This window comes from Canis lupus, chromosome 1 (genome assembly GCF_048164855.1).
Source record: "Canis lupus baileyi chromosome 1, mCanLup2.hap1, whole genome shotgun sequence".
In the NCBI taxonomy this organism is placed as follows: domain Eukaryota; kingdom Metazoa; phylum Chordata; class Mammalia; order Carnivora; family Canidae; genus Canis; species Canis lupus.
Window position 1 is genome coordinate 35,773,324 of NC_132838.1, and position 11,958 is coordinate 35,785,281.

An 11,958-nucleotide genomic window follows, 5' to 3' on the forward strand; every position below is an offset into this window, starting at 1 on the left:
TGAACTAAGTGAAACGGAAAATTCTACATATCAAAAATTGAGTGCTATAACTAAAATCATGCTTAGAAGGAAATTTATAGCTATAGATAATTATTTTTTAAAAGAAGATCTTAACCCAATTCTCTAAACTTCTATTTTAAAAGGTGTAAAAGAGATTAAAACAAACCTGAACTCAAAGAAGGAAGGAAATAATAAGTAGGAACAGAAATGAATGAAATAGAAAGTGAACAAATAATAAAGAAAATCAATGAAACCAAAGGCTGGTTCTTTGAAAATGTCAATAAAATTGATAAACATCTGGCTACACTGATCAAGAAAAAAGAAAACAAATATTTACCAATATCAGCAATAAAAGAGGGAAATCCTAAACTACACTAGAAATTTCATAGGCATTAAAAGTGTACTGAGAGAAAATCATGAACAAATCTATGCCAATAATTTAAATTTAGATACAATAGACAATTTCCTTAAAAAGAAAAAATTAACAAAGTGAACTCAAGAAGATATATAAAACCTGAATATCCTATATAAATTTAATTCCTAATTCAATGCCCGTGAAGGTAACTTTAGATCCATGTGGATTCACTGGTAAATTTTATAAAACATTTAAAGAAGAAATAACACCAAGCCTTACTTTCAGAAGTCTCTTACAGATTAATGGTTACTAGAGATGGAGGAGTGGGAAAAATGAGTAAATGTGGTCAAAAGGTACAAATTTTTAGTTATAAGGTAAATAAGTTCTTACTCCTGAAACCAAAATTACACCCTATGTTAACTAAGTAGAATTTAAATAAAAACTTGAAAAAGAAGTGTTCATCAACCCATTCTTTTATTATACGTTGTTCAGGGACTGATTTACTTAATACTTCTTAATAAGTTAATATACAGCAACCGTGTTGTTTGAACTATTGAAGATAATGCCAATGTTTTTGAAGAAGCATCTTGTCGTTGACCATGATTGTTGGAAGGAGGATGTACATACATCACTTATAAATAAGTTCTGCTCTTGGCCATCTTCAAAAAAACAAAAAGATAAATAAGTCCTGGGGATGTAATATATAGCATGGCAATTATAATTAACACTATTCTATTGTATATTCAAAAGTCTTTAAGAGAGTAGATCTTAAAAGTTCTTGTTATAAGAAAAAAATTATAACTATGTGAGATGATGGATATTAACTAAACTTATATGCTAATCTTATCATAATATATACATATATCAAATCATTATGTTGTACACCTTAAACTAATATGTTACATGCCAATTATATTTCAGTAAAATTGGGAGAGAAATATTTAAAGAATAAATATTGCTAATATTTCACAACACTTATGACTATAGAGGAGGAAGGAATATTCTAAGAAGCCAGTATCACCTTATTATCCAGTACTACCCTTAGACTCAGGCAAGCAAGGGCCTTGCTCTGGGCTTTTATGCCCCAGAGAGCCCCATACCTCAGAGTGCCCTCCTCAAGATATTCTAAGTCCCACTCTGGAGACTGGGATCAATTGAAACTAACAATGCCATCTAGGTAGGGTGTATTGAGACTAGATGGGTACTTCTTGGTCCTCGTCCCATATTCTCCCTTCTTTGACCCTCTACCCTCACCTATTATCAACCATATGCCCCATTTTGCTCAAGGGCTCATACCTATAGAGTCAACCCAGGACCCCATGACAAGGTTTTAATTTCAGGACAGATGCCCGGCAAGCAGATTACTCCCTCTGGCTAGCACAATATTGTTTTTGCGGGCTCGTGAAAGATTGGGCTTCCAGAATGATACTGACATGCTGATTTTGAGCAGCTCTCACATCAGACACGTAGCAAGTTTAGGTTTCTGGGCTACTAAGAGTTCACTGCCAACCCTTGTTTGGGTTCAAGCTACATATTTAGACCTATACCTTGATTCTTACCCATCTACGTTCTGATTGCAGTGCTGCCCACGATCACAGCACCTGCAGGCTGTAGTGTCTTTCACCTGTGGTGGTGAGAATGCTTTACCCTCTGCACTTCCCACATCCTGGTTGATGACCCAATCCTCTCTTTAGGCTCCACAGACATGTCAGCAGTCCTTTGGAAGTGGCTGTGCCTGTCTCCTCTGAGGGTTTTTGAGATCCTTGCTCTGAAATACCCATTGCCTTTCAGATTGATGATGCCTCTGATTGGTCATCCTATCCCAGGATGGCTTTAGGTCACACCAGATGACAGGTGAACATTTCGTGTACAAATGGGACTGCCTTTCTTGCTTCACCTATAGACTTCCTCACATCTTCTCCCTGCCAGTGACAATCTATGGAATGCAGAAGTGTGGTCAACATTGAGAAACATCACATTCTGGGAATGCAGCTATTATAGCTAAGACTTCTACATTTATGCTATACAGTACCAAACAGTACATTTAACATGACCAGAAAATGTAATATCATTCACATTTCCCTGCACACTTTGGGTAAGACCTGCATTTGTGGTCATCATCAGCAAAGCATAGTAATAACTATTACTGTGTCCCACTGGAAGCCACTATTCATGGGTGGCAGTTGGGTGATGTGGCATCATGAGTACTGATGTGATCAACATCAAGTGAATGGCAGGACAGAATTGCAGAGGTAAGATGATCTATGCTGTTTCCATAACATTGGTTCTGGCTTTATGAATGATAAGAGTATTGCTGCATTTTCTCTAGATGGCACATAGAAAATAGGCCAGAGGCAATACATTTGATGATAAAGAACTGGAAGACATGGTTTGGGACCCTAAATAGGAAGAAATGGATACTGCAAAGAAACTTCCTGTGCACCAATTAGATAATAAATAAAAGTATAAATACTTCTTTTTTTTTTTTTCTTCACCATACTTCACAGAGGCCTATGGACTTCACAAGGCATTTTTAATCAAATTGTTTATATAGACAAAGGCCTGGCAAAAAATATTTGTTTGGAGCCCCACACATCCAAGGCGCACTCCTACTGATATCAAAACCAAACATATCACACAGAAAAGAAATCTGCAGACCAGTATCCCTCAAGATCACATATACAAAAAATCCTAGTGCCACATTAGTAAGTTAAATCCAGCAATAAAAAGGATACCATGCCACAAATAAGTGGAGTTTATCCCAGTTTTACAAAGTTCATTTAACGTTATAAACATCAATCAGTTCACCATTTTAGCTGAATTAGAAAAGAAAAACCACATGCTAATCCAAATACATGCAGGAAAAATATCTGACAGACTTAAATATCAACTCATGAAAGCATTTTATGTCTGGCAGAGGGGCCTGGGTGACATGTCTTTCTGAAATAGGTAAAGGTCTGATCCTGGTGGGGGGCTGGCTCACAACGGTGTACTTCCTGTACATCCTTCCAAGACTGATGAGAGACTGTAGCTAAGGGAAGACCAGACACACTCTCAAGAGCCCACCACTGGTCAGTGGCAGTGCTAGAATGCAAATGTTTTCCTGTCTGTCTCTAGACCATATCCCTTTCTCCACCTCACAGTGTCTCCTATAAAGAACTATTAATTTCGTTGAAGTAGACTGTATCTAGTATTGTTAGAAAAAAAATAAAAATTGAGCACAATCTCTGTTCACAACAAAATTGTACCTATTTTGTACATTGAGTGTATTTTTTTAGAGATTTTATTTATTTATTTGAGAGAGAGAGACTGAGAGTAGGGAGAGGAGCAGAGGGAGAAACAGACTCCTTGCTGAGCAGGGAGCCCAATATGGTACTTGATTCCAGGATCCCCAGATCATGACCTGAGCCAAAGGCAGACACTTAACCGACTGAGCCACTCGAGCACCTCTTGAGTGTATTTTTTTATTTATGAGCATATTTTTGAGACATGGATTCAATGTGCAAAAATTGCTACTCTTTTTTTCTATAACTGAATCAGAAGCAAATACAGTTTGGTGGGAGAGCAGATTAAACAATTTTGAAAGCCTTCTTTAAGAAAGAGAATGCAATGCATACTAAAAATTAATACAAACATGAACATTTATTTAATCACAACAAATCACTAATTTTACAAAGCTGACAAAGACCACAAACAGAAAATCCAGAAAAGTAACAAATATTATTACTCACTAATGGCCAGCCTTTCCTCTATGCTATGTTTCCCTTACCTTTTTTGACTCATACTTTTTGTTTTTGTGATATGGTCTTCAGTTGGAGAAGCTAGAAAGATAATTTACTTTTTTTCTCTGGCATAGTCAAATGAGTTTATTATTATTAATAGTCAAGATTCGAGCAGCCCAGATGGCTCAGTGGTTTAGCGCCACCTTCTACCCAGAGCGTGATCCTGGAGACCCAGGATTGAGTCCCACATCAGGCTCCCTGCATGGAGCCTGCTTCTCCCTCTGCCTGTGTCTCTGCCTCTCTCTCTCTCTCTCTCTCTCTCATAAATAAATAAATAATTTTTTAAAAAATAGTCAAGATTCATAAAACATGCAACTTCACACAGAGATATACTGTTTTCTGTGTGGTTTGTGCCCTATGAACACAGAGATTCTTATAAATGCTATTTCCACAATTCCCATTAAAAAGGAAAACAAACGTGTGTTTGCATTTGTATACACTGCATTATTGATTATATTCCCACAGGAGAGAATTCCTGACCAAAAGCAAGGCCTGAGTTGCCTCTACTTGAGCAACATGAGAACTGCGTGGCATTTCTCTTATCTTTCTCTATACCCTGACCATGACTTGGTTCAATGTGAGAAGAGGGCTGCAAGGCCTCCTACTCTGGAATCAACTCTCTCAGTTCTTCTCCAGCAATCTTGCCTCTCCGGGTTAGACGTCCCCTCATCTGCTCATGACAAGGATCAGGAGTGCCCAACTTTATCTTCTCCCAAACAGTTCCCTGCCTCATGTTTGGTTTGAGGATTTTTACACAGAGAGGACAAGAATTTGACATTCTTGTTCTCAGCTCCCTGTATGCCTCCATCTGTGTTATGTGGGCTTGGGCAGAGTCCCAGAGAACACAGGAAGACATTCAATAAATAAAAGCTGGAAACACTTGGGTTGTCACCCATGAAGGGTCACTACGCAGTGGGATCAAATCATAGGCTCTTTTTTTCAGGTAGATCACTCTCAACAAATGCACTTGAAAGTTTTGGAGTTGTTTAATGTTTGCAAGTAATGTTCCCTGAATTAACTTCTTATTATACAATCTCATTTTTAAAGAAACTGTTCTTTGGGACACACAGAGCTCCATCATTTTAACATCAGTTAAGACTATGGCCAGAAGAAAACACTGTTTCCCTATAGGAGGGCCTGAGTGCAAAACCTCTCTCCAATCTAGCTGTGTAGGGATGTAGACATCAGCCCTGCAAACTGGGAAAAGCTGTTCACGTCCCTGACAATAATTGCTGTTTTTACCTGCAATATACTTCAAGCAGTAAGGGGAAAATTATCAGTCCCATATTCCAGGCACCTCTGCTTCTTGCATTCTTACGCAAGACTAGAACCTGTTTTTACTTACTATGGGCTTTCTCTCATTTTATTTGGGCATGAAATTCTAATGACTTAAAAATAACTTGATACCTATACATATTCCTTTGCAAGTATGAAATTTTGCATTTAAAAAGACAATACAAGAAAAATAATTAGAGGATGGCCCTGTCATGGATCCATATTAAAAGTGGCTGTGCGCAGGGCAGCTGAGTGGCTCAGTAGTTGAGCATCTGCCTTCCGTTCAGAGCATCATCCCGGGGTCCTGGGATCGAGTCCCACATCAAGCTCCCTGCATGGAGACTGCTTCTCCCTCTGCCTATGTCTCTGCCTGTCTCTCTCTCTCTCTCTCTGTCTCTCATGAATAAATAAATAAAAATCTTTTTAAAAATAACAAATAAATTTAAAAAAATAAAAGCAGTTGTGTGCTATTAGCTTCTCTCTCAGGGGGCACTTTCTCCTTTCTCGTGCCCCACTCCCCACTGGTATCCTCTCCTCCACTTCACAGATTTCTTGCCATTTGTTAGCAAATCGGTTTCTCAACTCATTATTTTTGCCCATTTATCAGCCTTCAGCCCCCTTCTCTTTATTTCTATCCACTTGCCCCGCCCTCCTCAGCAATCTTCATTCTCTCTCCTTTGAAACAGCAGGTTTCATAATCTAAATGGGGAGTGGTGAGCACTCCCCACCACTGAAAGGTTTGATCCCTTTTATCAGAGAAATGACAGGCAAGCGGGCTTGAGACAAGGGTGTGGGCATGGGGACAGAGTGGAACTGGGGGTCTGCCAAGACCCCTGCTAATCTTGAATAGTGCTCTTTTGTGCCCTCCCTCACGTGGGAATAGAAATGGAAAGTACCAGTCCCAGGATCCTGGAAGTATTTTTGTTAAATCGTTTGATGATTGTTAGGTGATTAACATACTGATTGTTGCCACAGACCCCCAAACTCTGGATCTCCCCAAGATCCTTCAGCATTCCCTCATTCCAGCCATGGCCCCTAGTTAGTAAAAAGGAACAATCATGATAGAGAGCTGAAACAAGAAAAGGCAGAATGGAACAGAATAACAATGCTCATTGCCTCTGTGACAACTTCCCAAGTTAACCTTCCTAAAGCTGAAAGGCACCTATTCTGTCTGAAACAGAAAGGAAATGAATAGAGAGCTCAAATAGCATAGGGCTTAGGATGTCAAGCTGCATAATCAGGCACAGTGTTGACTCCCAGCTCTGCCTTTCACTGGCTGAGGGATCTCACCATGAACCCTCTAAGCTTTAGTGTTCTCTTCTGGGAAGTGGAGATACTAACTTCCTCTTTCTGGTAGAGCTGTAGCAAATGTGCAATGAGAAGCTGTGCTTGACTTGGCTGAGAATAAGAAGAGATGGAAACCGGGACTACTCTTTCAATGCAATGTGGTAGAGCCTAAGTGGCAAATTAGAAGTGGGAGGTATTTATTAACTGCACTTTGGGATCTCACAACCTAATCAAGGAACAAAACTCAAAGAAAAGATAACAATATAATTCAGGATAAGGCCAATGTTATTATAGACAATAGCCGTTGCAGGAGACAAGAAATTTTTGAACACTGAGGAAGGGTGTCAGGATGCTACAAAGGGCACAGAACTTTTAACTTTAAGAAATCAGTAATTTTTAATGTACAACAATTGTTATACTGTTTTCATATCCTCAAAGATCAGAGACAGTGGGAAATTACATAAGATTTTGGAGGACAAAATCTGTGACTACCCATCTTGAAGTTGGCCTACATCTTAATTAACGTTTTGCCCTAAGGGTATGGCAGTCTTATCAAAAGGGACCATTGGAATAAGCTCTTAATAAGATAATTGCGGAAAGGGCGATGAGGTTGCTCCCTTCTGCCCCATGATCTTAGGCATCTTTCAGTCAATCACTGATCACATCAGTTCCTATTACCCATCTTTTTTAGGTGGTCTTCAGTCTAGTCATCCACAGGTCAAGGCCACCTTTTCAATACTCCGATACAACCATGTCCTCAACTCTTGTGTAGCCTGCAAGGACCAATCAAGACCCAAGAATGAAAGTATTCTTTTTTCCATCAAACAAGCATTTAATTATTAATACTATAACTTTTTAAAAATTTGATTAATTTTTTAGAAGTAGCAAGTACAAACTTAGCTGTGTAAGGGAAAAGCCAATTATATTGCAGTGTAAGATGAAAGCTCAACAGTTTAGGTCATAGGTGTCAGTTTCCTTGAGCAATTAGAAGAGGCCCTTATGTGGATCCCAGAGGGCAAGGACGTTAGCAAGTTCTGAAAAAATTAGGCTTTCCATACTCAGGGCATCTGGCAAGAATCTAGTGTAGACAGACACTGAGGTTGCTCTGTATTCTCTGCTTTGAACATAGCCAAACTCTAACCCTCAAAAGTAAGTCAAAGTAAAGGAATGAGAATCCTCAGCTGATCTGGCAGCAGAACATGGAGGGAAGAGAAGGAACTCATCACTATGTGGTTTAAACAAGCCAAGTACAGATCAGAATCTGGGCAGGCACATCCTGGTATTGTCAAGGTTAAAATAGAGACAGTGGCCAAAAGGTTTATGGTGATGGCCACTCAATATACCTGTGTTTTGAGTCACACTAGCTGACTCCTTGCCTGGTGTACTGGGATTCCTCCTACCTCTCTCCAGGGGTGGATCTTCTTTTTGTTCTGCTATATCCCATGGTTCTTGTTTCTTGGTTTGTTCCCATTCTGTACTTGGTATATTTCCTAGTAGCATCATAAGAAATGATAAATAGAAATATTCTGAGACTTTGTATGTCTAAAAGCAGAAATTTTGTTTTATCTTCACATGCAAGTGAATAGTTTGAGTCAGCTTAGAATTATGGGTCAGAAAGAATTTTCCTTCAGAATCCTGTTGTCTTCTAGCTCTATATGATTTGCCTCAGTGTTGCTTTGAGAAGTCCAAAATCATTCTGATTCCTGATACTTTCTATGTACCTGATCCATATCAGAGATTCTATTTTTAGAATCTTCTTTTCATACCCAACATGACTAAATTCCATGATAACATGCCTTGGAATGCATTGTTTTCATTTATAGTACTAGGCAGAGAGCCTTTTTAAACCTCTTCTAATTAAGAAACACGTGTCTTTCATGTCTAAAAAATATCTTGAATTATTTATTGGTAATTTCTTCCTTTCACTTCCCTCTATTCTTTGTGCCTGGAAATCCTATTCAGATACTAGACAGCCTAGATTAGTCCTCCAATTCTTCAATCTTCCCTCTAATCTTTTATGTCCTTACCTTTTTGTTCTTCTTTCTTAGAAATTTCCTTGTTATCTTCTAATCCTTCATTTGAACTTTTCAACTGCTAATGTGTTTTTAATTTCCAAAAGCTCTTTTTATGTTTCCTGAATGTTCATATTTTATATCATTGTTCTTATTTTCTGGATGCAATCACTTATTTCTTGAGGCTATTGATAACATTTTAATATATTTTTCCTTATAGAATATAAAACTATGTTCTACAATAAAGTTTTTTTATTACTACAAGTTGTTTTTTTTTTTTTTTTTGCTGCTTGCTTATTTGAATGCCCCTCCTTCATTTTAGAGACTGTTCTCAGAAGTGAGAGACTTCTTAGTTGTCCATTCATGTTTAAAAGGGAGAAACTAAAAATGCAATTTGGATCTTTGAGCAAGTGGAAAGGATTGTCCACCAAACACTTCACATTATTTGTCTGGACAGCTTGATGATGTCCAATTACATCTGTAAGTCTTTATTTATTTATCAGATACCCCGAGAAGATACTTCAAACTCCTGCCTGGAGGCCTACAGAGTCTAAGGTCTAATTGCCAGTGCTCTGGGAGTCAAATAGAGAAGAGAAATGATGAGGAAAGGTGTCAGCATTCAAGATTGTGTGTGTGTGTGTGTGTGTATGTGTGTGTGTGTTAGTACACAAAGATATACTGTTTTAGTCAGCTCAAGCTGCTATAATAAATACCATAGACTGGGTTGCTTAATCCATAGACATTTATTTATCACATTTCTGGAAGCTGGGAAGTCTAAAATCAACCTGTTGGCAGATCAGTGCCTGGTGAGACCCCTCTTCTGGGCTTACAGAAAGCCATCTTCTCATTGTATCATTATAGTGGAGGGCAGAGAGAGAAAGCTCTCATGTCTCTTCCTATAAAGGCGCTAATGCCATTCATGAGGACCCTACCTATGATGATACATAGAGAGATAGAGAGATAGAGATAGATAGATGATAGATAGATAAATAGATAGCATATACCACACATACATACATATACATAATCACCTGCCTTGAAGCCTGAGTTTAAGAAATGGTGAAGTGTTAGTTGAGAATAGGAGAGACTACAACTGTATTGAATTTTTGTCTCTAATTGAGGGAATTCAGATATGCAATTTATTATGACAATCAAAGAAATTAGGTTTAAAGCCTTAAAAACTTCCATTAAAAATATGACTATATTGAGCACTTGGGTGGCTCAGTCAGTTGAGTGTCTGACTCTTGATTTCAGCTCAGGTCATTATCTCAGGGTTGTGAGATCAAGACCCACCTAGGGCTCCACACTCAGCAGGGAGTCCGCTTTTCCTCCCCCTCTCCCCATGCCCCACTCACACTCCACTTGTGTGCTCTCTCTCTCTAAAATACATAAATAGATCTTTAAAAAATATATATGATTATATTGTATTTTAGACTAGGTCTGAAAAAGAGAAAATACAGTTTGTATTGCAAAATGCCATCAACGAGGATGATGTAAAATAGATCATACTTCTTCTCTATCATCAGATATTGTACCTTCTTTTCCAGGTCCACATAGAACACTGATAGAAATGGCTATACATTAATCCCCAAAGAAAATCTTAATAAATCCCTAGAATAAATAGGCTATGGGGCAAAAGATGGTAGCCACTTAATTGTCCACCTGAGGAAGAACTCAGAGCTAAGATCACATTTTTAATTTAAAATTTAAACATAAATATACTAAGTAGAGAGGTAAGCAGAGAGCCTTCTGGACCAAGGAGGTGAATGAAACAATGTTCCTCGAGAACAGGTGCACAGAGAAGACAGAGAGGGAAAGGGAGGAAATGAGGATGGAGAGGTCCTTTCATAGCTTCCCCTCGCAGGAGTTTGGATTTCATCATGGGGGGATTTTGAGCAGGAGAGTGACAAGCAGATTTGCATTTTAGAAAAATTGCCCTAGTTTCTATGAAAAGGAAAGGGTGAGACCATTTCTTTGATAAGAGCATAAAGTAAGATGAGGCACAGAAATGCAGATATGAGGCAAATGGAGAATTATTTACAGCAATGCTGTCCAGTAGAACTTTCTTCAATGATGGACATGTTCTATGCCTGCTCTGTCCAGCACGAAGGCCACTAGCCACATGTGACTACTGAGCACTTGAATTGTGTCTAAGGCAACTAAGGAAATGAAATCCTAATTTTCTTTAATTTCAATTAACGTAAAAAGCTGCAGGAGTCTATCGGGTGGTGGAGCTTTAGAAGATAGAACTCTGTGTGTGTGTGTGTGTGTGTGTGTGTGTGTGACTGTGCATTTAAAAAATGTGTTAAATATCTTTATTGAAGTATAATTGGCAAAAAATAAATCACACATGCTTAAAGTGCACATTTGGATGTTTTGACATATGCATATACCATAAGCCATGGCAGGATCAAGAGAATGAGCACATCTATCCCTCTGAAAGGTAAATATAAAATTAATACACCTGAAAAACAGATGTTGGGTAAACATTAAAGGACATTAAACTTTGTCATCTGTTTCTTTGTTTGCTTTAATACAAGAATGCAGCAAAAAATAACCTGACATCCTTTCTGGCCTTGGTTCTTTCAGGTTGTTTTTTGTTTTTTTTTTATTCAATTTCAGAATTATATAAACAATCATACAGCTGAGGCAAAGGTTCTGGAATGGGCTAGAGGCAAGAGATAGGTTCAGATACATGATTTGGGACCCAGAAAAGCACAAGGTAGTTTCTGTACCAGCATTCTTCACTTGCCTCAGGGAGGAGCTGTCAACCACTCCCAGAAGACTTTTTGCATGAAATTTAGTCTACTTTCAATAAATTACCATTATGCCTACACCTAAGAGAATTCTATTGTCCCCAGAAAATTCACCCTGAGATTTAAGATTTTCTGAATATACTTTTTCTTGTGTGTGCATGTGTGTTTTTCATCTTATAGGTTTTACCACTTAAACATTTGTATAACATGGAATTTCAGTCAAGAACACGTATGTGCTTTATAGAGGGTATTAGTTACTTTCAACATTTCCAGGAAACAGAAAGAAAACAATTTGAAAGAAAGTTAACAGGAGGGACGCCTGGGTTGCTCAGTGGTTGAGCGTCTGCCTTCAGCTCAGGATATGATCCCAGAATCAGGGGATCAAGTCCCCATTGGGCTCCCCACAGGGAGCCTGCTTCTCTCTCTGCCTATGTCTCTGCCTCTGTGTGTGTGTGTGTGTGTGTGTGTGTGTGTGTGTCTTTCATGAATAA

The 11,958-nt window shown here is 38.4% G+C and overlaps 1 long non-coding RNA gene across 1 annotated transcript; it reads right to left on the bottom strand.

The window, feature by feature from the left end:
* Positions 1–828: 828 nt before the first annotated feature.
* Positions 829–8,418, bottom strand: LOC140615098 (uncharacterized). The gene is made up of 3 exons (XR_012015778.1): positions 8,100–8,418; positions 1,915–2,291; positions 829–1,014 (listed from the first exon to the last, which is right to left on the bottom strand). It is a non-coding gene; the product is annotated as an uncharacterized lncRNA (long non-coding RNA).
* Between the last annotated feature and the right edge of the window lie 3,540 nt (positions 8,419–11,958).